Source organism: Symphalangus syndactylus, chromosome 22 (genome assembly GCF_028878055.3).
Source record: "Symphalangus syndactylus isolate Jambi chromosome 22, NHGRI_mSymSyn1-v2.1_pri, whole genome shotgun sequence".
Classification (NCBI taxonomy): Eukaryota; Metazoa; Chordata; class Mammalia; order Primates; family Hylobatidae; genus Symphalangus; species Symphalangus syndactylus.
The window spans coordinates 69,099,732-69,124,059 of NC_072444.2; the positions used below are offsets into that span (position 1 = coordinate 69,099,732).

Consider the following 24,328-nt stretch of genomic DNA (forward strand, 5'->3'; position numbering starts at 1 on the left):
CAGCACTTTGGGAGGCCGAGGCAGGCGGATCACGAGGTCAGGAGATCGAGACCATCATGGCTAACACGGTGAAACCTCATCTCTACTAAAAATACAAAAAATTAGCCAGGTGTAGTGGAGGGTGCCTGTAGTCCCAGCTACTCGAGAGGCTGAGGCAGGAGAATGGTGTTAACCTGGGAGGCGGAGTTTACAGTGCGCCGAGATCGCATCACTGCACTCTAGCCTGGGTGACACAGAGCGAGACTCCGTCTCAAAAAAAAAAAAAAAAAAATGCTCTGAAGAAAATAAAGGGCAAAGGTGTCCGAATGCATGTGTAGGGGGATAGGACTGACCTTTCTGAGGAACACTTAAACTATCACTTGAATGAAAGAAACAACCAGTCATGGATGATCCAGAGAGGAGTAGTACAGGCGGACAGTAAGCCAGTGTACAGCCCTAAGAAGGGGTTAAACTTTGTGCATTTAACACTATAACAAAGCCAAGTGTGTCTGGAGTGTACGGATCTAGGAGGAACGTGAAGGAAAGGAAGCAGAGGAGGTAAGTAAGGCCTTGTGGGTAAGAAGGGATTTTGAGGGCAGGTTAAGATATGGATATTTGGGCCAGGCGCGGTGGCTCACGCCTGTAATCCCAGCACTTTGGGAGGCCGAGGTGGGCAGATCACCTGAGGTCAGGAGTTGAAGACCATTCTGGCCAACATGGTAAAACTGTCTCTACAAAAACACAAAAATTAGCCAGGCATGATGGCACACGCCTGTAATCCCAGCTACTCAGGAGGCTGAGGCAGGTGAATCGCTTGAGTTTGCAGTGAGCCAAGACCATGCCATTGCACTCCAGCCTGGGCGACAGAGCAAGACTCCATCTCAAAAAAAAAAAAAAAAAAAAAACTAAATATCTATATATAGATATATAGATATTTGGAAGATTAGTCACTTTGGCATTCTGGATTCAAGGAAGGAGAAATTAGGACCTGGAAGACCAGATGGAAGCTTGCATAATAATCTAGGCAGGTGGCGATGTGAGGTAGGCAAGGTTGATGGCAAGGCTAGCAAGGAAGATTAAAATGGTCAAAATTGAGTATTGGGTATTTCAGAGGAGTGGTAGGCAGTATTGGTTGGAAAGAGTCCATAGTGTCCAATGTAGGAGAAAGGTCAAGGAGAATTTGTATCAAAGAAAAGCTAGTATACTTAGCAACAAGATGTCACGTGTGAACTCCAAGAGAAGAGTTTCCATAGAATGAGGCGGTAAGAAGTGAGGAAAGGGAAGCAGTGAACTTTCTGACTATAAAAACCAGTACAAATCAAAGTGTGCAAAAGGATATGTGTATTTTATGTGCCTTCTAAGGCCATGTATATTTTGAAATACTATTGAATTTTTTTTTTCTTTTTGGTGTCTGGCTCTGTCGCCCAGGCTGGAGTGCGGTGGTGCGATCTCGGCTCACTGCAACCTCTGCCTCCCGGGTTCAAGCGATTCTCATGCCTCAACCCCTCAAGTAGATGGGACTACAGGTGTGTGCCACCATGCCTGTCTAAATTTTTTTTTGTATTTTTAGTAGAGACGGGGTTTCACCATGCTAGCCAGGATGGTCTTGATCTCCTGACCTCATGATCTGCCCACCTTGGCCTCCCGAAGTGCTGGGATTACAGGCGTGAACCACCACGCCCAGCCCAAATACTGTTGAATTTCTAAATCCATTTAAATGCTCCCATCAAGTCTAACTTTTTTTCTCCATACTGAGGGGAAAACAAATGTATTAGAGATGTATCTGATATGCTTTTCTGGGCCAAAATGCAGTCACATCAATGACTCCTTGCTCTAAATGTAATTACAGAAAGTTTACTTTTATTCCTGAGATATGGCAAGAAGCTAACTGTAGAAACACTGAGGCAAACGTAGTATCACGTCAGTTCTGGCTCCATGATTGCCGTTTGTTAAGTCTAAACCATGTGGGCTCTGGGTTGGACCTCAGACACATCACACATTGTCACTGAATTCCAGGTTTTCATTAATAAAGAAGGGGAATCACCCAGACATTAGGCTTATAAAGAGAAACTGATACCATTCTGTGAGATGCACATATACAGATACCATGAATCCAAGTGCAACTATTGCAACCTGGAAGAAGACAACTCAGTTGAACTAGATGTTCTTTTGCCCCGCCAACTGCCAGACAATGATTACTTTTCTTCCCTAGAAACAGACGAAACTAGTTTGGCAGAGTGGAAGGAGAAACCTAAGGCCCCTCCATTTGTAGCAATGCAATTGAGCACCTCAAGGAAAGCAAGCCTGCCTCTGGCTAAGCTGTGTCCACACATGCATGTGCATGCCTTCTCCCGATTGTATGATGTCGGTGGGTAGAGTGTGTTAATTTGTTAGGCATTACTGAAAAATGAAATGCTATTAGCACTCTTTTTTATTTGGAATATACTTCATTTTAAAATCCACTGGGGCCAGTTAATCTCTTGGGATGGTTTGGAAAACTTCATTAAATTCAATGAAGGAAAAATAAGTGTAAGTGATTCTAAAAATAATTATGAAATTTACTATGTTTAATTTGCCGGCCCAAGTGCTTCTCAAGTCAGTAGTGACCAAGGATCCTTAGCATTAATGAACAATTACCATATTGCTGAAATCAACACCATATTTAGCTTTAAAAGCCTTCTTGTTATTGGTGCTGAAAGAGGCCAAAAACATCAGTAGCCCAGGAAGCATAAAATGTACTCCCTGTTGATGAAACGATCTCTTTAAATTAGGGTTTAGCTATTCCAACACTATAATGCGAGAGAATTTGCTTTGTCATTGTTACCTTACGGCCTAGAGACAGAAGTGTTTCATACTGTGGTTCATCCTGTACCTTTTATCAAGGATAAATTCATGTTTTCGTTTAAAACCAAAGAAAGCTTACATAATCTCTCCTCATGATTAGCCCTTCCAGCAATTATCTGTTGCTTGGAATCAGTGTCAGCCAACCAAGTTCAGATGGCAAAAAAAAAAAAAAAAAATTGTTTGATCTGCCGTGATGTGATTTAGAAGACTGTGTGCATGGGAGGTACAGCTATGCACATACAGAGAACATATTTATCTAATTTGACTGCCAGTGATTTAATTAATGTTTGTCAAGCACTTTGAACATGAAAAGAACTATCTGAAAGCTGAGAGCTATTACTCATAATCATTTTTCCTATTTGTTGAACTAAAATTAACATACAAATGTGATACTCATGGTATCTTTGAGAGAGATGCTCCTATTCTAACAAATTCATTGGACCACACTTTAAGAAAATCTCATTAAAACTTCAAGTCTCTGGTTTTTGAAAGTCAAGCTTCAAGCTGGTTGGGTATTATCCATCAGTAGATTTTGAAGCATACAGGCTAAATAAACACCAGTGACAGCTTGGGGAAGTGTATGCACCTGTTTATTGAGAAAAAGTTAACAGGGGCACATCTAAAATAAGAACACAGACCGCAACCTGATTTTCAAGAAGTTTTTGTGCATGCCTACACTTAAAATTACCCATATTATCATCTAATTTTTTTCTTCTAATTTTCTCTCCAAAGAATAACTACTAATGAGCACGATGCCTTGGTAACAATCTGAGAGGAAAAGAAAAATAGGGAAATACCCTATTTTACAGCTTTGAGAAGAAGCAGACATCATGTTTTCCATGATTGCTTTTTCTCCAAGTCAAGTAGAAGAGCAAATGGCAGAAGAAGAAGAAGAAGAAGAAGAAGGAGAAGGAGAAGGAGAAGGAGAAGGAGAAGGAGAAGGAGAAGGAGAAGGAGAAGGAGAAGGAGAAGGAGAAGGAGAAGGAGAAGGAGAAGGAGAAGGAGAAGAAGAAGAAGAAGAAGAAGAAGAAGAAGAAGAAGAAGAAGAAGAAGAAGAAGAAGACATCCTGATGAGAAAGTAAGAAGCCTGGACAAGGGCCCTAGTCTATCATTATCTTCCACATAGAGATTTTCGCAGTATTGCATTCATACCTGCAAAGGACTGGTGTGATATTTGTTGAACTTTCCAGGACGATGGAGCAGAATGGACTCCCAGTGGAACAGAAGGTTGACTCTGACTTTCCCAGGAGACTTGTTTTTGAATTTTAGTTTCATTTTCTTTGCATTCCAGTCCCCTGAAGATAATTTTATGTTGCATCTCAATGCAGAGTCTTCTTTCTGTGTGTACCATGCAGCACACGTATCTTAATAGGATATGCCTGATTAAAACACTAGTCCCATCTCAACCCTATTAAACTGAACTATACATACGGGCCTGGAAACGTACCCTTTCTACAAGCTCCTCCATGATTTTATGCTTTCTGCAGTTCAAGAAAGAACTCTAGAGGAGGTATTGCTTACCATGTCTGGCCATTCTGAGCACAGATCTTACTTGTAGTAATCAGATGCCACAGGAACAGTGGTGTCCACCAAATATGACATGGCTCTCTTACAGTTTCCACCCTCTCATGTCATTAGCTTGGGGCCATGTAACTAGTAGTAACCAATGGGCTTGCGGAGAAATGAAGAGTATTGCTTCCAGCTCTAGTTTCTTTTTTTTTTTCTTTGAAACAGAGTCTCCCTCTGTCAACCAGACAGGAGTGCAGTGGCCCGATCTCAGCTCACTGCAACCTCCTCCTCCTGGGTTCAAGTCATTCTCAGTGCCTCCTGAGTACCTGGAACTACAGGAGCACACCACATGCCCGGCTAATTTTTGCGTATTTACTAGACACGCAGTTTTGCCATGTTGGCCAGGTTGGTCTTGAACTCCGGACCTCAACAGATCCGCCCGCCCAGGCCTCACAAAGTACTGGGGTTACAGGCATGAGCCACTGCGCCCAGCCAGCTGTAGGTTCTTAAGAGCACTCCCCCTTTCCTCACCTCTGTGTTCCTGGAAGTCCCATTTTCCAGATGGTGTAGCTATAAGAAAAAAGCAGCCCTGCATCCCTGGGAATGGGCCTGGAGAGCAACTAGACCCCTCAAGAGACTTCTGATGAGTGAAAAGTAAACCGTTAACAGTTTAAGAGCTCAGGTGTCATTTGCTACGCTAGCATTGTGAACCTATCGTGGCAAACACAACCTGATTTAGCTATTTCTCTTTCACAACTGCAGAAACATTTTTTAACTTTGCACTGTAAACAGGTAGCAAAGGATAATAGAAGGAGAATGTAATTTACTAAATAAATCATTTAAGTACAAATCGATATACAGAAATCACAAATAATATATTGTATGATACGAAAAAAATGCTCTTTATGTAGTTCAATTCTGCCTTTACTTTCCAAATCTCGCTTAAAGAATTAGTAAAATCTTTAGCCTACTATGTCTAGATAAAATATCTTTGTCCTTGCCATGCCTAAATCCTCTTCTTTTCTCCAACATGGCCATGTATCATTAATATTCCATCATTTGGGCTCTCAGTTGGATATGGTTCCCATGTCCATTGCCAATCAGAAGCGGATTAATTACTTATTTGTATTTGTTGCTTAAAATTTACTTCTTAAGTGCATCAACTAAATTTCTGTGACATTATTCACTAATTCTTTCCATTTGTTACTGCACAGATGTGTGCAATGCTGAAACAAAGAGACTTCCTCTTCTGTGTACTTTGGGCTCTGCCCTCACACACCTGGGTCCAGCACCTATGGGAAGGATGAATCACAAAGCTTTGATGGAGTGGAGGAGTGATGGAAAAACAACTTCTATAGAGGCCGTACACTTGGCAGAAGTCACTGATCTATACTATTTGCTGATCTACCCCTGAAGCATTCTCTCTGACAGCAGAAGGCCAGTTTTTGCTATTGAACCATCTCAAAATCACTGTTTGAAAGCTACATATGCACGTAAAGAAAGGGCAGGGAACATTTGCTTTTCATGGGTTCTCAAGCACTACAGAAACTCTTTTGTCAGTTACTATGCCCATACTAACCAATCTTATGGCGGCCTCAAATCTTTTTTTGAAACAATACATAAGGTAGCTACAGTTTGCTTCTCACATGAGTAGAGTTAATAACATTTCTTATGTTTTAACACATCACCTTTCCCTTAATTCACAGACCAAATAGAAAAAAAAAATGTACTGTATTCTTTTTCCTGTTGCTTTTTCAATAATTCACTGAACAAATCCACATAACATTCCTGGAGTCGAGTGGAAGAACCATATGAAATGCACCCATTGAAATATTTTCAGTTCTATTTAGTATTTATTTGTCCCCATTTTGAAATTAGGCCATGCTGCTTTTGTTCCTATAGAAAAGAAGTTATGATTTAAGAAAACTTTACAAAAGGGAAGCTGATCTTGATGTTATCAAGCTTCCCTCTTTTCTTTTAGTAGAATATTTGAGAAAATGCCAATTGGTGTAGCCTATCATCAGAACTTTTCAAGATCTGATTGCTTTTGAAAATTAACTTGCATAAAACTATCTGACCCTCTTTAACAGATATTATATTCCCCTCTGAAAGGTTTGCACCCACATTTGTCTCTGTATACTGAAAGAGTAAGACCATATCAAATGTTTTACATGAAATGATGCCATAACTAACATGTTCTCCCTTTTTGGGGGTGGGCAAGCGTTGGTATAAACTCAGGCATTCGGCTGGGCATAGTGGCTCATGCCTGTAATCCCAGCACTTTGGGAGGCCAAGGTGGGTGGATCACCTAAGGTCAGGAGTTCAAGACCAGCATGGCCAACATGGTGAAATCCTATCTCTACTAAAAATGCAAAAATTAGCCAGGCATGGTGGCATGCCCCTGTAATCCCATCTACTCGAGAGGCTGAGGTGGGAGAATTGCTTGAACCCAGGAGGCGGAGGCTGCAGTGAGCCAAGACCCCACCACTGCACTCCAGCTTGAGTGACAGAGTGAGACTCCATCTCAAAAATACATAAATAAATAAATAAGTAACCTAAACTCAGGCACCCATATTCTTTCATGGTGAATGTTAACCAGAATGCCATTTTTGTTCAGACTGTCACTAGATGTTTTTATAATTAGGAGATCCACTTTAAAATGAAAGTCTGAGGTTGATGAGGCAGAACCAGCTATTTTTAAAGGGAAATCCTTATTAGTACAAAATATTGGAGGACAAACAAAATGAATTTTTACAGGCAGATTAACCAAATTGTTCATTACTGTAGTAAACATTGCAAAAATCAAGAGGATGGACTATATTAGCCATATTATGGACTATATTAGCCATACCCAAGCTAGAGAGTGAAACACTGTGTACTAATTTATGTACAATAACTGTTCATACTGGCATTTTCATAGTTTGGGCAGTGACTCATTTTGTTCCATGTGACCTTTGTTTTCCAGGATTGGTTACTATTAGAAAACAGGAGCAATAAAAATAAAATAGGATTTTACTAGGCTAGCTTTGGGTTTTTAAAAATAGTTGAACATCAAGGGTAAAGCAGAAGACTAGTGTTAGGGAATCTGGTACCTTTACATCTTTACAGTAATTTGAATATTTGAGAAGTAATATTGTTTCTTTTCTTTTCTTTTTTTTTTTTTGAGACGGAGTCTCGCTCTGTCGCCCAGGCTGGAGTGCAGTGGCGCGATCTCGGCTCACTGCAAGCTCCGCCTCCCGGGTTCACGCCATTCTCCTGCCTCAGCCTCTCCGAGTAGCTGGGACTACAGGCGCCCGCCACCACGCCCGGCTAATTTTTTTGTATTTTTAGTAGAGACGGGATTTCACCGTGGTCTTGATCTCCTGACCTCATGATCCGCCCGCCTTGGCCTCCCAAAGTGCTGGGATTACAAGCGTGAGCCACCGCGCCCGGCCTTCTTTTCTTTTTTATAAAGGACATTTAGTAAGGTATATTTCAGTGGCATATCATTTTAGCATTTAAAAAGAATGACCATGAAAATGAAGTTAGGTAAGCATAGTCTTTTACGTTTTTTTTATTTTGCATTCCTAACATTTGGTTTTCCTTTGGGTGTAGATGGCTATGTTAGAGGAGGGGTATATTTCAAAGAAAGAGCTTAATAAAGTAATTTACTGACAGCAGGTCACCAATAATAAGCAAATATTTTATAAATCATGAGACTGAGTAGATTACAAAAGAAGGGATGAAAACCGCTGCCAAAAGACATAATTTTCAAGGAATTTTCAAAGCTAATGAAAGGATCTAAATGTCAATGGTGCACATACACAGAATAATTCACTTCTTAAAGGTGCTTCACTAGGTATTTTTAAACTTGTTATTTTGAAAATTCGCAAACATACACCAAAGTAAGAAGAATGTTATTACTAAAAGGGGTCCCCATGAAGTTATCACCACGTTTGTTACACTTGATTTAGGTCCCATTCCCTTCTTTGATGCTGTTTTTATGACTGGGATATTTTAAAGAAAATCCTTATATCATGTTATTTTCCACCTAAATACAATAGTATCTTATGTAATTGCAATGCAATTATCACACTTGTGTGTGTTCAAAACGTCTATTTTCATATCCTTAAGTCATTGCTAATGATTAACATTTTCTTGTTTGATTTTTATATTTACTTTACTCCTTCCTCCTTTATAGTCACCTTCTCAATTAGCAAAAGAAATCCTATACCTTGATTAGATTATTTTTACCATATTCCTTGGGCCCTTCCCATGCCTTTCTCTGGCGTGATGTGTATTCAGAATCTTAATACCATTTCCAAATTCTGCATTGCAATTGCCATGACACAAGAAAATTAAATTTAAATTTTGCTCAGCTGGGCGCAGTGGCTCACACCTGTAATCCCAGCACTTTAGAAGGCCAAGGCGGGCGGATCATGAATTCAAGAGATCGAGACCATTCTGGCCAACATAGCATGACCCCCTCTCTACTAAAAATACAAAAATTCGCTGGGCGTGGTGGTGCACTCCTGTAGTCCTAGCTACTCAGGAGGCTGAGGAAGGAGAATCACTTGAACCCGGGAGGTGGAGGCTGCAGTGAGCTGAGATGGCGCCACTGCACTCCAGCCTGGCAACAGAGCGAGACTCCGTCTCAAAAAAAAACGAACAAAAAAAAAAATTGCTCAAATTTCAAAGTTTATAGAGTGTAGAAACACTGTAATTTATTTTTTAAAATTAAACAAATCCATAACCTAACTGTGGCTGCATTGAGTATTCTGCTAGGTAATTTCTAGGATGTTTCTCCTGGGATCCTTTGCAAATATAGAAAGACGATTTTGGCTAAATGAAGCCAGTAAACAAATACATAAAATTAAAAAGTAAATGATTGGAAGATAAGGTTTAAATCCTAGCCTGAAAGAGGACAGGAATCCAACACACTGGTTGAAGAGAGTTCTATGGAGGAGAAACCCGTGGGCAGTCTCTTGAGAACACTGCCATCAGGATATACGGGCTCCAAGCGTTCTCCAACGTTGACTGTATCACCCTTCCCTGCTCATGGCTAGTCAATGGCACGTGCTACCCTTGAAGGGATAGCAGGACCCCTTCAAACTTGGTGCAGTCTTACCAAGACCACACACAGTGAGGCAGAGGTGGTTTCCCAAAGGAAGATCAACTGAGGACACCAAAAAAGAGAAAATGAGTGTATGGTAGGCAAATTCAACAGAAGGGCAGAATGAGAATGTAGAAACTCTTATTGCTCTCATCCGTGACTCTCTGTTCTTTAGCTCTTATTGATGGGTCACTGAGAAAACCAGCCTTTCTCACCAGCTCTGGCTTTGTTCATTTATGTATGTCTGTATGTATATTAAATACTATTAGAAACTACTAGTTTACTAGAACCCGTTTCTTCATGTCCCCTTTGTTAGAATACCATGATGTTCTAGTTCTCTAACTTCTTCTCCTTATCCTTTGCGAGCAATTTTTCTTCTACCTATATATAGTAATTCCTCCCTCGGTATCCAAGGGTGATTGGTTCCAGGACCCCCAAGGATACTAAAATTCATGGATGCTCAAGTTCCTGTTATAAAATTGTGTAGTATTTGCAATATAAGCCACACACACCCTTCTTTATACTTCAAATCATCTCTAGATTACTTACAATACAAATACTCTATAAGGCCGGGTGCGGTGGCTCATTCCTGTAATCCCAGCACTTTGGGAGGTCGAGAAGGGCAGATCGCTTGAGCTCAGAAGTTCGAGACCAGCCTGGGCAACAGCATGGTGAACGCTGTCTCTACAAAAAAAAAAAAAAAGTATTTTTTTGTTTTATTGTTATTTTTGTTTTCAGAATAATTTTGATCTGGGGTTGGTTGAACCTGTGGCCACAGAACCTACAAAGTGCCAACTGTGTTCTCATATTCCGAACCCAGAAGTATCTGAGAGAGGTCTCAACCAATTTAGAAAGTTTATTTTGCCAAGGTTAAGCTGTGACACAGCCTCAGGAAGTCCTGATTACATGTGCCCAAGGTGGTGGGGGTACAGCTTGGTTTTATACATTTTAGGGAGACATGAGACATCAATATACATGAGTAGGATGTACACTGGTTCGGTATGGAAAGGGAGGACAGCTCAAAGGTGGGGTTGGGAGGCTTCTGGTTCGTAGGTAGAAAGGAGACAAAAGGTTGCCTTGCATTCTTTTAAGTCTTTGATCAGCCTTTCACTGAATACACAATTTACATGTTGGGGGTGGGTAGAGGAATAGTCACTTTTACCTTAGCCTGGCTCAGTGAATCTGCATATTTACATAAAACAATAGGACAGAAGAAGCAATCAGATACGCGTCTGTCTCAAGTGAGCAGAGGGATGACTGAGTTCTGTCCTTTCTCCTGCACCAGTAAAGATAAGCTATCAATTTATGTTGCCAAGGTGAAATTCAACAGAACTGTTTTTGGATCACCTGAGCTTGGGAAGTCAAGGCTGCAGTGAGCCATGATTGGGCCACTGCACACCAGCTTGGGTGACAGAGTAAGACCCTGTCTCCAAAATAAAAAATAAAAATAAATACGAAATCTTGAGGCCCACAAGGAAATTCCTTGTGGGCAAATCGTGAGGGAGGTATGTAGCATTTTTATTTTTGCACCTATCTTATTCAGGAATAAAATGGGAGACAGGTTTTCCTGACACAGTTCATAGCTTGACTTTTCGTTTTGACTTAGTGGTTTGGGAGGTCCTGAGATTTATTTTCCTTTCACACCGTCTTCAGGGTTTGGTTGTTACCCTCTTTCTTTCACATACACATTCTCTTTAATTGACCTCCACTGGTTGTCTTATCCAGGGAAATCTACCTTCTTTTTTTTTCCTACTAGGTTCTTATCATCAGAGTCTTAGTTCATGGTCTCATCATTTCTCTCCTGGACAGTTGCAACAGCCTCCTAATGTGTTTCCTTCCTGAAAATCAGGCCTTTGCCTTATTACTTCTCCAGAGAAATCTTTCCAGGATGTAAATCTGTTCAGATCACTGCTCTAGCTAAGCCATTCCAAAGTCTCTGTAGTACCCACAGGACAAAATCTCACATATTTAACATGGCAAATGCTGGTGTCAATAGCCTGTCTAACCTCTGTCTCTATCCCTCTCCTGCAGCACATGTATACTTTCAGACCCAGACGTAACGAAAATACTGAAATGTCCCTAATATGCCTTCCTCTTTTATAACTATGAGCCCTTGGCTATGTAGCTCCACATGTTGACCCTCTCTTGTCTACCAGGTGACACTAATTCACTCCTCCAGCAACACCAGAGCCACCTCCTTTGCGAAGGTTTCCATAATTTCACCCGACCATACATTGCCTTGATGCTCTTGTAGTAACCAGTCAATACATTTATTATAGTACTTCTTATATTGCTATTTCTCTCTGCTGATATGCCCATTTTTCTCACTGGAGTGGAAGCTGCTCGCATAAAAGGACCATAGTATCTTTGCTTTAGTATTCCTGGCAACTAGTACAGAACTTGGGATATTATGGGCCTTGTTGCTTAAATTAGTGAGTACATGAATGGAGAGAAATTATTCTACAAGTGTAAAAAATCTATTAAGCCCGAGAACACAAAAACAGAGAGCTAGTAGGGAGTTTTCCGTTTGCAAATCACATAAATGCAACTTAAATTAGCTTAGGATAAAAGAGGATTTATTGGAAAGACACTGGAATATCTCAGGTAATGGAAAAAAGACTCCGTCAACAGAACAATGAGAAAAAAGTCTGGAAGCAGTTCACCCCATGGAATACCTAAAACAAGGGTTAATTTGCCACCAGTTTCTGTGTGTCTCCTCCGGCCCTCTCTTCTGCATGACCCTGTTCTTTCTCACTGTAAACTTTTTTCCAGTTCAGTAATTCTCATCACTAGCTGCACATTAGAATCACCTGGGGGAGTTTTAAAGAAATATTGACACCTGGGTCCCATCCCAGACCAAGTGGATTAGAATTTCTGGGGGTTGGTGTGCCAAGGCATTTTTTTAAAAGTTCCCAAGGTAATTCTACTGTGCAGATGGGGTGGAGATCTACTGTTCCATGGGGTTGGAAACAAAGTAGCCAGCAGCTCTGGTTTCAGGTCCCACCCTCATAGCTTCCGCCTGAATAAAAATGGATTCACTGTCAGTTCTCATTCAAAAATTCCCAGGGAAGGAATTTTTTGGCTTAGGTTGGGTCTGGTGCCTGTCCCTGGATCCATTGATAATGGTCATGTCTTGGGGGTCAATTAAATATGGCAGCTCATACTGGCTGGTCAGCTGGAGGGTGTACATTTGAAACAGAAATCATTCCAAAGAATGGAGATGATGTTTCTAGAAGGAGGGCGTTGAACCTATAAAACGATGTCTAATACATGCGTAATAAAATTATATTTACAACAAAATTTAAAGTTCGTTGGGCAACAAACGTTTGCTTGTGGGATAAATGAATAACACATAACAAATGGCAGAGTTTGTTAATATCGTCTACCTTAGGATTTAGATATAAATAATAACTGTTTCACATAAATAATATAGTTCATATTACTACTACATAATCCTACTAAGTTTTTTTTTTTTCCTCTCAGTTCTCTAGTATCTATAAACAATGTCAATGTTGTTAAGTTTTGTTTGTTTGCTTGTTTGGTTAATGCTGGTTCAGCTTACTCCTTTGTATACACAGAAACAAACATGGGCCTAATTTCACCGTATGACCCAAAATGTAAAGTCCCAGACCAAGGAAAAAAAAAAAATGGATGGAGAATGAGAATGAACTGTGAAGCCTGGCATTGGAGCATCTAAGTAATAGTTGGAGTTAACACAAAGGGGAAGACATTTTCACTTGTGTTTAGCCTGTAAAACAAAAAACAAGGACAAGCTAGAGGGAAGGAATTTGCCAGCAGGCAGATCTATACTTGGGCAGAGAAGGTGCCACATTCCAGGGCTGATATTAGAAAAAGCCCAGAGGTGTCTAGACACTCATGTCTGCCCCTAAAAAACTCCCTGGGGAGTGGGGAACTGAGAAGGGTTTGGAAGACAGACGACAGTATATACTATCTGGTCAACATCTTCAATATTTCATTTTACATTTAAAATTTTATATATGAGAAACAAATGCAGAGATTAAGGAATAAAGAAAAAAATATAAGAATATCTAAAAAGAAATAAAATAAGATAAATTATTTACAAAATAAAAATAATTTTAAATAATACTCAGGGAGCTGTGAATGGTAGTTGCCTCTAAGAAAAAAAATTGGAGGAAGCTTTCACTTTTTGCTTTATTTGTCTCTGTATTTTTACTGTTTTATAATCACTGGGGTATTACATCTTTTAAACAAATAAAATATAAATAAAAGTTTTTAAAATAAAAAATACATTATAGCAGGAATGGCAGAGTATAAAATGTTTACACATCTTAAAAGTGAGAGAAATTATCCTGGTTTTTAAAAAAATACCTGATATGGTTGTTATCTTGATGAAATAGAACACATTGATTCCATACTGGTAGGAAAAAGAAAACCCTCTGGGAGAGGGACAGTGAAGAGACCTGATATTGGATACGATTTTGATTTTCTGTGGGAGGAGACCCCAGGAGACAGGAGGAAAGGGCACGTGAACCAGGAGAGGAGGGCATTAAAGGGAGACGTCCGGGGGTGGAATTCCAGCTTGTACATCTTTGTTTTTCCTAAAGCCAGTGGAGTGGCCCTTGTTACCTCCAACCTAGCTCAGAAAAATAAAAGCTGTTTAGGTATTTCATGCAGTTTACAAGGAACACTGGATTTCAGTCCCTTGTGTTGAGTTCTCTGGGGATAAAAACAGAACTTTCTCAGTGAAAGGCTGGCACGTTAGAAATTCATTCCTGCCTCCTTTCTTATGGCTCTCTCCTGGACATGGGCATAGGGTAAGATAGACTGTTATTATTTCTCCTGTAATGCAGGAGATCCACTGTGGGAATTTAAATTCTACTGTGTATTTTTAAAATGATTATTAAAAGGCATTCAGGTACAGCAGGCCTTGTGCTTCTTTTATAAAAGTTTAAGCAAATAAGCAAACAAACGACCGGGCTGTTGTTATTTAACCTGTGTCCCCAAGGCCCAATACTTCCTTTGAGTACATACATATGAGCTCCTTGGCTTCAAGGGAATCATGACTCACAGCCGAGGGCAGAATTTGGCCCTTTGAATTCCTGCGATGGGGCTTTCAGAAAAAAAAAAGAAAAAAACACAAATAAGGGGGGTTGGGGGACGGGGGATCTTGAATTTGATTCAAGCGTAAGCTACTGAGGTCTGTAAGTCCTTCTGTCTGCTTAGTCATCTAGCCCAAGAAGGTGCTGCTAGCCCACCTCCACCCAAGTGGAAACCATATTGTTTAAAGTTCCATATCTGATGCAGATGATTTAGCAAACACCTTCCCACAGATATTTTTAAGATACTTGTCTCCTTCTTTATGAGTAAAGTTTTCTTTCCAGCTGCTCTCCTTTTTGTCAGAGTGCCAGTGCGACTTCCAGTATTGTTCTGCTTAGGTTGCTGGGAGGCAAATGAGAGGCAGGGGAAATACAGTCCTGGGAGAGGAAGAAGGGGTCAGGGGGCAAGTAAAGCCTGGAGAGGGAGGAGATGGACTTAGAAAACCTGGAGGAAAACAGTGGAAAGAGAGATAAAGCAAGAACATTAAGGAGAAGGGCTTACAGCGATAAGGCATTCAGGGGAGAAACTTGAATGCAGAAAAACAAGAATGAAAAAATATATAGATGACTAGAGTAAACACAAAAAAAGGAAAATTGTTTCACTGCATTTTAGAAAAAAAAGATATTACAAGATCTGTTTCCCCCCTAACCTTCTCTTGAGCAATTTTTATTGACTCTTGTTTGGCAATGTTACAACATGTTAACAAATACGGTCATCAGCTTCATGTTTTTTCTGGATCCAAATGTTTTATTTTCCATGTTTGTTCTAATAATATAATAAAGAAGGGTTGACTAGAAGGAGAAATGTTATAAAAATTAATTCTCATTTGCTTTAAAGTGCTTTATACCAGTTATAACTAAATCTACCATTTCATAATAATCATTAAAGAGTATTAAGCTACAGTTACTACATTTTCAAGATCTGGGCTTTCAGATTTAAAATAGGCACTCTTCTTGAAAACAACCCCATCAAAATACAGTTTATTCATTTATTCATTCATCTAATATTTATTCTTTGTTCTAAATATTAGAAATACAAAGTAGAAAAAGACAGCAAGAAGTTTACAATTTAGGGAGAGGAGAAAAATCAATCCATGTTGGAGCAGATGATACTTGAGGTAGATGTGTAAGGATGATAAAAGTTGGTATTACAAAGAAGGATGTAAAGATAGGAAAAGTAGGGGAAGGTGAGACAGGTATTCCAAGAAGAAGAAATTAAGTGTGTAAACACAGGGAAGATGAGATGGAAGAGAGGGTGGGAGAATGAAGCTGAGAGATAAACAGGACAAAAACTAAGAGACGCTTATTGTACTAAATCAAGGTACCTATCACTAATACTATTGAATGGTATAGAAACCTTAACACCATCATCTTCTTCATTGTGACTACTACTATTATGATGAGAGAGATGTAAGCATGTTTATATGGAAAGAGTAAGTAGAATTGGAGGGACTAGAGATTCAAGTAACGGAGAGAATGACGGTTGGAACAAAATTCCTCATAATAAAAAGGGAAATATGTATTTTGCCAACATCCTGTATGAGTCTTGGGGGCCCAATTCATGTTGCATTCTTCATGAATTTAGCCACCTGGAGTACAACTCTAGGAGGCACCATTTATATAGACCACAACATGAACGGGACCTCCGGAGTAGTGCATGGCTGGCAACCCTGAAAATGCGAAGCATGCGTGGAGGAATTGCCCATTGCATTCATGCCCTCTTCTCTGAGTGACAATGTAAACTGCCTCTAATCCACTGAGGCTCTTTACACTGAAATCAAGGTTAACTGTAGGTACCCACACTCCTATTTGAACAACTACAATCAAGAGAGAAATATAGCTAAGTATTCCGTTTTGCCAACCCGATTCTCTTCTACTTGTCATTCAACACATATTTATTGAGCACTTCTTATGCCTCACTAAATGCTGGGCTAGGCTTTGAGAAATGCAAAAAGATGCTAAGCAATCAGTAGCTTCTAGTGGATTATAATCTGGTTTGAGAGACAAGACATATCTACTCACACAAAGCTGTTAGGAGATGCTGCAAAATAATACCTGAGAGAAACAAATTTTAAAAATTAAAAGCGTTTCATGTAATTTAGAGAAAAAGAATTTTAAGGTCATCTTGTTTATTAGTTTTCAAACTATGCTTTCTGGAACCCTGCGAACTGTGACAATGCTTCAGGAATTCTACAAAGATCAGTGTATTCTCTGCCAGACACTGACGATTTAAATTGATCCAGGAGAATTACCAAGACAATGTGTGTGATAACCAAATATTAGAAACAACCTAAATGTCTCTCAACAGGGGCCTGTCTAAATGAATTATGGGGCCTTCATACAATGGAATATTAAATAGCTGTTTTTTAAAGGAAAAATGAATCTGTGTGTGTTGTTAGAGAAATACCTTTTAAGATCTATAATTAAGGGGAAAATGTAAGCTGCAAAAAATATGCATAGCATAATCTCATTTATGTAAAAAAAAGTGGATGTGTGTGTATTACATGGGCATGTGTGTTTGTATGTGGCTTATATACACATTAATTATTATTTCTGGAAGGATACAATTTCTGGAAAGTGTTTTTCTCTTGGTAGTGGGACTAGGAGTGGTATATGGAAGAAATGGAAAATTACTGATCTAATTTAACCTCTCATTTTATTGTTAGATAACTGAGATTCAGGAATAATATGACTGACTTACCCTAAGCTGTGTGGCTAGCATTAGCCAAAAACCTGAAACACAAACCCAGTCCCTTGCTTTTTTTTTTTTTTTTTTTTTTTTTTTGAGACAGAGTCTTGCTCTGTTACCCAGGCTGGAGTGCAGTGACACGATCTCAGCTCACTACAACCTCCGCCTCCCAGGTTCAAGCGATTCTCCTGCCTCAGCCTCCCGAGTAGCTGAGATTACAGGCGCAGGCCACCACGCCCAGCTAATTTTTGTACTTTTAGTAGAGGCGGGGTTTCACCATGTTGGCCAGGCTGGCAGTTTCTTAATCTCTTGTTTGTTTCTCTTCATATCTCAGGGAAAGATCACAACGGATAGAACTCTTTGCAGAAGCAGTTGATCTTTCTTGCTTCTGTCTTCCACAATGCCTGCCATCCATTTTCCTTACAATAGATCACCTCTCACTCTCTTTCTCCCTATCCTGTCACAGCTGTCATTTCTCTTTACCTAATATGCAAACATGTTTCACTCATCAATCAATAGTTTTCAAAACTTCTATTAATGGTTGTACTGAATAGGATTAATTACTCCTCGAAGGACAGAGACTATACCCATCTCAGGCAATAGGACAGCTCCTGGGAGACACACTCAGTGAACAGTGATTCAGCTGAAATGCTTGTTGACTTCATAGGTTTTCTGGGGGGCAGTTGTCCCCACACTTGTAAATAGGAATAATTACTTGAGTCTCTCATCTTAGTCTGGTTTGCTGTGAGAAAAGAATGTCATAATGGATGTAAAGGCATTAAATAGTTCCGAACCACTTTAAGGGAGGAGCATATTTCAGTGAAGTCAAAATCTAGGCTTTGTCCCTTACTGGTGTGTGACCTTAGACAAATCGTGTGCTTCAGCCTCTGTAATCATGATTCTTTATCTGTTCAATGAGAAGAAGAATAACACCTAACTCCTGGGGTTATTATCAGGTATAAATAAGATATGAATGTAAAGTGCTTATAGCTCAGTGTTTGGCATACAAAACATTCACAGTTGTTACTGTTTTTCTTGCTATATTTTCAAATAAAATCTTCATGTGTGTTCAGGTCTATTGGTGGTAGGTCACTTTAGCACTCTCTTATTTTAGCCAAATTAATATAATTGCAGATTCTCCTTGGAACTTTGAGCAAACCAAGAAATCCATTTTATATCAAGAAATCAAGCTGTCACTTCTGTTCATTTGTACACTTTTTTTTTTTGAGACGAAGTCTCGTTCTTGTCTCCCAGGCTGGAGTGCAATAGCGCAATCTCGGCTCACTGCAACCTCTGCCTCCCGGATTCAAGTGATTCTCCTGCCTCAGCCTCGCCGAGTAGCTGGGATTACAGATGCCTGCCACCAAGCCCAGCTAATTTTTGTATTTTTATTACAGATGGGGTTTCACCATGTTGATCAGGCTGGTCTCGAATTCCTGGCCTCAGGTGATCCAGCCACCTCGGTGTCCCAAATTGCTGGGATTATAAGCCTGAGCCACCGTGCCTGGCCCCACTTTTTTTTTTTTTTTAATTGAGCAACTACCATGTGCAAGGCTCTGGGCTAAGTATTGGGGCACAGGGATGAAAATGACACGGTCCCTGTGCTCAAGGTTCTTACAGTCCAGTGGGCTGTCCTGTCATTCTCAATCTCAAGAGACAGTTCTTGGCGCATGAGAAACTAATCGCATTCATTGTATTTATAGGGTAAAGTGTGGGCAGTGGCAGAATAACTGATTTGCAGGCTGGAGAGGTAGAGCCAATCACAGCTCAGGTGTTCTCAAACTTTTTGGTCTCAGGATCCTTTTATATTCTTAAAAGGTATTGAGGATCCTAACAAGCTTTTAAAAATATACAGTATAGCTATTGTTAATTGTATTTGAAATTAAAGCAGAGAAATTTGGAAAATATTTGTTTAAAATTAAGAATAAACATGCTAACATAAATAATATTTTTTGGAAAAATAATTATATGGTTATGGTATAGAATAGATGATTACCTCCTGAGTGTTAACTTACCTTTGGAGAAAGAGAAAGTGAAAATGAGCTATTCCGCGATGGTGAATAGGTTCTTACAACAGTGGTTTAAGAATGCTCATCTATGACACATGGTTCAGTCAGACATATGCCCACGTGTGGCTTAGGATCTTGAGGCCATCAACTTTATCCCAATCTCCCTCTGCCCTTTTTTCTCTGCCCTTGAGAACTGCCTGTCCAAGGATGTTCCTCGGTGATAAAGGTTGAATGTTGTGCAACGGGGAAAGGACTGCTTGCAAACTCTGACGTTTGGGTTCTCCAGCCAAAGACCTTGGACAGGCATCATTAGGAGCAATAAATAAATGCAGCGTCAGGACAGAGAGAGCGTGGACTTGCACCATCAGGAACAAAAGAGGAATTAACTTCCTGAAACTCCACTGTTTGTTTGTTTGTTTTTCAGATAGGGTCTCACTCTGTTGCTCAGGCTGGAGTGTGGTGGCACAATCATGGATCACTGCAGCCTCGACCTCCCCAGGCTCAGGTGATCCTCCCACCTCAGCCTCCTGAGTAGCTGGGACTATGGGCACATGCCACCATGCCCAGCTAATTGTTGTATTTTTATTTTTATTTTTTATAAAGACGGGGTCTCATTGTGTCACCCAGGCTGGTCTAGAACTCCTGCCCTCAAGCCAAATCTCCTTTCTGAAATATATTTTCTTCTGTATTTCCCAATGTCTGTGTAGAGTATCATCGTTTTCCCAGCCACCAAGGATAGAAAATGTGGTCATCTTTGATTTTTTTTGGTTCTCCTCTATCTGCCAATTCTACTTTAACAAAAAGCAGCAAGGTAGAAACAAGTAATGATTTTGCAGCTCCCCATCACTGTTTTCAATTGTGTGCTGTTTAATTTCCTTTCTCTGTTCCTTAATACATCTTCAGCAGATCACAGAGCTTGTAGTTACTTTCTGTAGTCCAGATTCAGACTCATGTTCGTTTATTTAAAAGTCTAGTCCAGGTAAAATCAAATCTTTTTTTTTGTTTCCAGTTCAAAGCGTGTGACCTTATTCCATTGTGCAGGTTCCCTCCAGATCTGCAGTGACCTGAATTGGAGGCCCATCCCAGGTCAGGGGTCCCCCACTGTGGCTTACGAGTGGAGTCTTAGGATTTCACTGACCCATAGATTGTGGTATGTCTCCTCTTCATCCTTTCCCATGTGGAAGTGTTTGGTGAGGTTATCTTGCTCCTATTCCGTCATTGCATATTGGTTGTGAAGGGGGTTAATAGCTTGTTATTTAATTTACAGTTATTTGGATCAAAATGAACCACTATCCAGACCTAATCCAGAGACTATCACAAGATCCTGAACTATAAGCCTAGTCCCATGAGTAAATAGGAATTTGGGATTATCTCTTTTGAGGAAAGAGTGAATAAATTGTGCAAAAGTAGGGAGTAGTATTATGTGACCAAGAGGGCAGATGGTGACAGATTGCATTCTTGTTCAGAATGTTTGTTACTCCTCCCTAAGGGGAACTAAACGTCCCTCCCCCATGGACATCAGGCTTGCCCATGTGACTAACTTTGGCTAACAAAATGAGGGCAAAAGTGATAACTTTCCATTTCCCAGCAGAAGCTTTAAGGGGCTTTCCCTTTTGTCATGCCCTAGCAGTGTCCACGATGGAGTAGTTCCTTCACCCTGGACTCCAGAGTGAAGAGAACTCCAGATAGCCCCAGCAGACCTGCGGCCGACATGCAATGTGAACAAGGAATAACCTTTGTTTTCATAAATCACTAAGACTTGAGGGCTTTTTGTTACCACAGAATAACCTAGCCTAAGATTGCTATAAATTCTTAAATTGTTTTGCATGCCTCGTGTTTTCCTCTCCTCCTCAGCCTTTGCTCATACAAGACTGCATGGTTAAAGCTAGCTGGGCTTTGCTTCTAATCCTGACTCTACCATTTTTTACCTGTGTTACCTTGGGTAAGTCATTTGCTCTCTCATCAGTTCATCTTAAAAATAAAGCAAATGGTACTAGGATATGAATGCCTAGCATAATATAAGCACTTGATAAAAGTTAGTTTTCTACCCAATTTTGTTCCTCACAGGAGAGGTTGGTAGGAAGGACTAGTTATTTACTTGAATTTTTGTTCTTGTTGTTCAGTAATTTCCCAGTAGTACTTCTAGCTCCTATTTCTTACTTCAAAGATTTAAGAAATCTGAAAAAGATCCTTACATACGTTCTATTCTCCTCTAGTAGGAGACTTAACTTACGTTATTTTCTTCGTCTACTTCTGAAATCTCTATGTACTGTATTTACAATTTCATAATTTACTAATGTTATGGACTTTTGTCTTCATGCCTCATCCTCATCTTCATATGCCTTACTATTTTTTTTTGAGATGGAGTTTTGCTCTTGTTACCTAGGCTGCAGTGCAATGGCGTGATCTCGGCTCACTGCAAGCTCTGCCTCCCGGGTTCAAGTGATTCTCCTGCCTCAGCCTCCTGAGTAGGTAGGACTACAGGCACGCGCCACCACGCCCAGCTGATTTTTTTGTGTTTTTAGTAGAGATGGGGTTTCACTATGTTAGCCAGGCTGGTCTCGAACTTCTGACCTCAGGTGATCCACCTGCCTCGGCCTCCCAAAGTGCTGGGATTATAGGCGTGAGCCCCTGCCCCCAGACACCGTACCCTTAACTTTTGTGAGGACAGGGACTATATCTTATTCATCTTTATAACTGTTTAGGACTTAGCTCACCATTATGTATGACAGTTAATAGATGAAATATTTACCCTTTTCTAGATAACAAAATGATGAAATTATTTTTCAAGCTATCCTAATGAAGGGAATTTTACATGAATATGTGCCCCTCTGGTCTATCATAATCAGAGGTTTACGCCTTAATCTTCCAAAGACAGACCTGCTTAGAAGAGGCCTGACCAGTAGTCCCCTTTGACAAATTGGAATGGTCTGAAATGAGGCATGCAGAGCTAAAGATCTCATTTAAAATATTTTCCCAGGGTTAGAAAATATCATTTGGAAACTTGAAAGCCAAAGGCTCTGTTTTTAAAAAATAAATTAAAAATTTGGAATTGTATGTTTTCTTTGTTTTTAGCAAAACTCTAGTTCCTAGCTGACTTCTGTTTGTTTGTTTTCTCTGGGAACCAAGTAGCCGCACTACACCCAAGCATGTATCATTTCACGACAATGACTCAGAAAGCAGTGCAGATGTCATGGCTTACCTAGTCCCTAAAAAATGCCTACCATGCAGGAAATGAAATAAGGTTCTTGGACTCAGCAGAAATGGGGTGAGGATAGAGAGGCTGCTTTGAATTTGTGGGCTTTCCCGGACTGCGTTGGAAACATCTCATGCAAATCCAAACAGTATCTGGGTCACAGATAGTTTTTGACCAGTAATTTCTGAATATACTTCTGGTCTTCTAGTATACTTAGAGGTAGGAGGTCTATTTGGAAAAATAAAACAATTTGAATAATTTAGATAGTTTGATACATTTCTACCAATGAGGATCTTTTTCTTTTTCATAACAGTCTGCCATTCCTGGAGCCATTTCCAAGGCCTAAAATTTTATTATACCAAACAACAGATAGAATCCAGTCATCTAGTGCTTCTACCAACAACTTAAATATGCATGATCCGTTGTTTCTGAGTATGGCTTTTTTGTGGCTCTCTCTCTATATATAAATTTAGTCCAGCTTTTTAACCAAGAGACAGCTTGCTAGAAACATGAATTGTATCATTGTATTTGACTAAACATTTAGTCTGTAACTCTTATTACTTTAGAAGCCTGTCAGATGCTATTTGGAAACTTTCTCTTTAGTCTTGGTTATAATAAACCAAAAGTACCTAGAATTCTATGGGACATAGACTGTCAGGAAATGTTGAGTGTATCATTTTTGGGGAAAAGCAGACACTTTTACAAGAAGATTTCAATATGCAAATAAGAAAAGATTTAAGAATATGCAAATAGAAAAACATTTAAGAATGAGGAAGGATTTAAGAAGAATAGAACCATCAAGATGTAAAGCAAATCATTTCATACTTACTTTGAGATCCAGGCTTGTATACTATTCTAAAATGGGGGCTGTTACATTTCTGCCATGACAGAGAAGTTTTTTGGGGGAAATCCCAATGATGACCACAGCCTAAAAATGCACAGCTTAGAGGGGAGTTTCCAGTGGACTTGGTCTTTAGCCAAACCCCAGGTCATTCATTCAAAGTGCCCCTGCAGTATAACTAAATGCTTGTCCTGGTCTAGCATTAGCATTTATGCATAGATAATAGGAGTTAGTACTAAGAATCCTCAGGGGGAGAGATGCACTGTGAAGATGTGAGCTGTGTTACATTCAAGGACGTCAGCTAGCACATTGTTGAAGACGATCAGCCCTGACTGTATCTGTGTGTCAATGTTATGGCTTGCTCAGTTAGGACTCCTGTGAAAACCAGCAACAACAAACGACTACGACATTACTCAGCAAAAAATATAGTTTTGTCTCTTTTCCTAATTTGTGGTGAAGGCAAAGAACCCTCAGTAGGCATCTTTTATTTAAGCAATAGACAAACAGAAAGAAAAAAAAAAGCATTTTAGACCATCCATCATGGCATTTGAATATTGAGTATTTTACTGACATTTCAGTTCCCACCATCACATTCTAAATAGTGTAAGAATGTTTTATTCGGCAACAAGAAGGAGACAGTGGTGCAAGAATAGAGTTTGGAGTCTCATAGACTTCAGCATAAACGCTGCCTCTGTCGTGGGACAAGTCATTTAAACTTACTGAGTTTCAGTTTCTTCTCTTGCAGTTATTGTCAGATTGAATGATCTGGATTAGAGAACTAAACTATGCTTCTTGCAGATACGGACCATGACCCATTCTTCTTGGTATTCCTGGTGCTTGGCAAACAGTGTTTATTGATTGAATGAATGAATGAACAAATGATATACTGATGCATTAGCAAGTACGAGCCTGGCTCAATAAATGTAAGTGGTCAGTAAATGTTCATTTCCTCTGGGTAAAGTAGCTGTGGGATAATCCTCAGAGTCAGTCTGGGGCGTTAACAGCTCCCTCCTTTTATACCAGGATTTGAATTTTGGCCTACACCAGGACTTGAATTTTGATGAGGATAAGTGGGGATACATTGCCAACTG

The 24,328-nt window shown here is 39.9% G+C and overlaps 1 protein-coding gene across 1 annotated transcript in view; it reads right to left on the reverse strand.

Annotated features, from left to right (window-relative positions):
* GTDC1 (glycosyltransferase like domain containing 1) overlaps positions 1–23,295 on the reverse strand; it is a 452,114-nt gene extending 428,819 nt beyond the window's left edge. Inside the window, exons 1-2 of the mRNA XM_063631349.1 lie at positions 23,226–23,295; positions 9,974–10,108 (exon numbers count right to left, since the gene is read on the reverse strand). The gene's annotated coding sequence lies outside the window, so the exon portion shown is untranslated. The remainder of the gene's footprint in view (positions 1–9,973; positions 10,109–23,225) is intronic.
* Between the last annotated feature and the right edge of the window lie 1,033 nt (positions 23,296–24,328).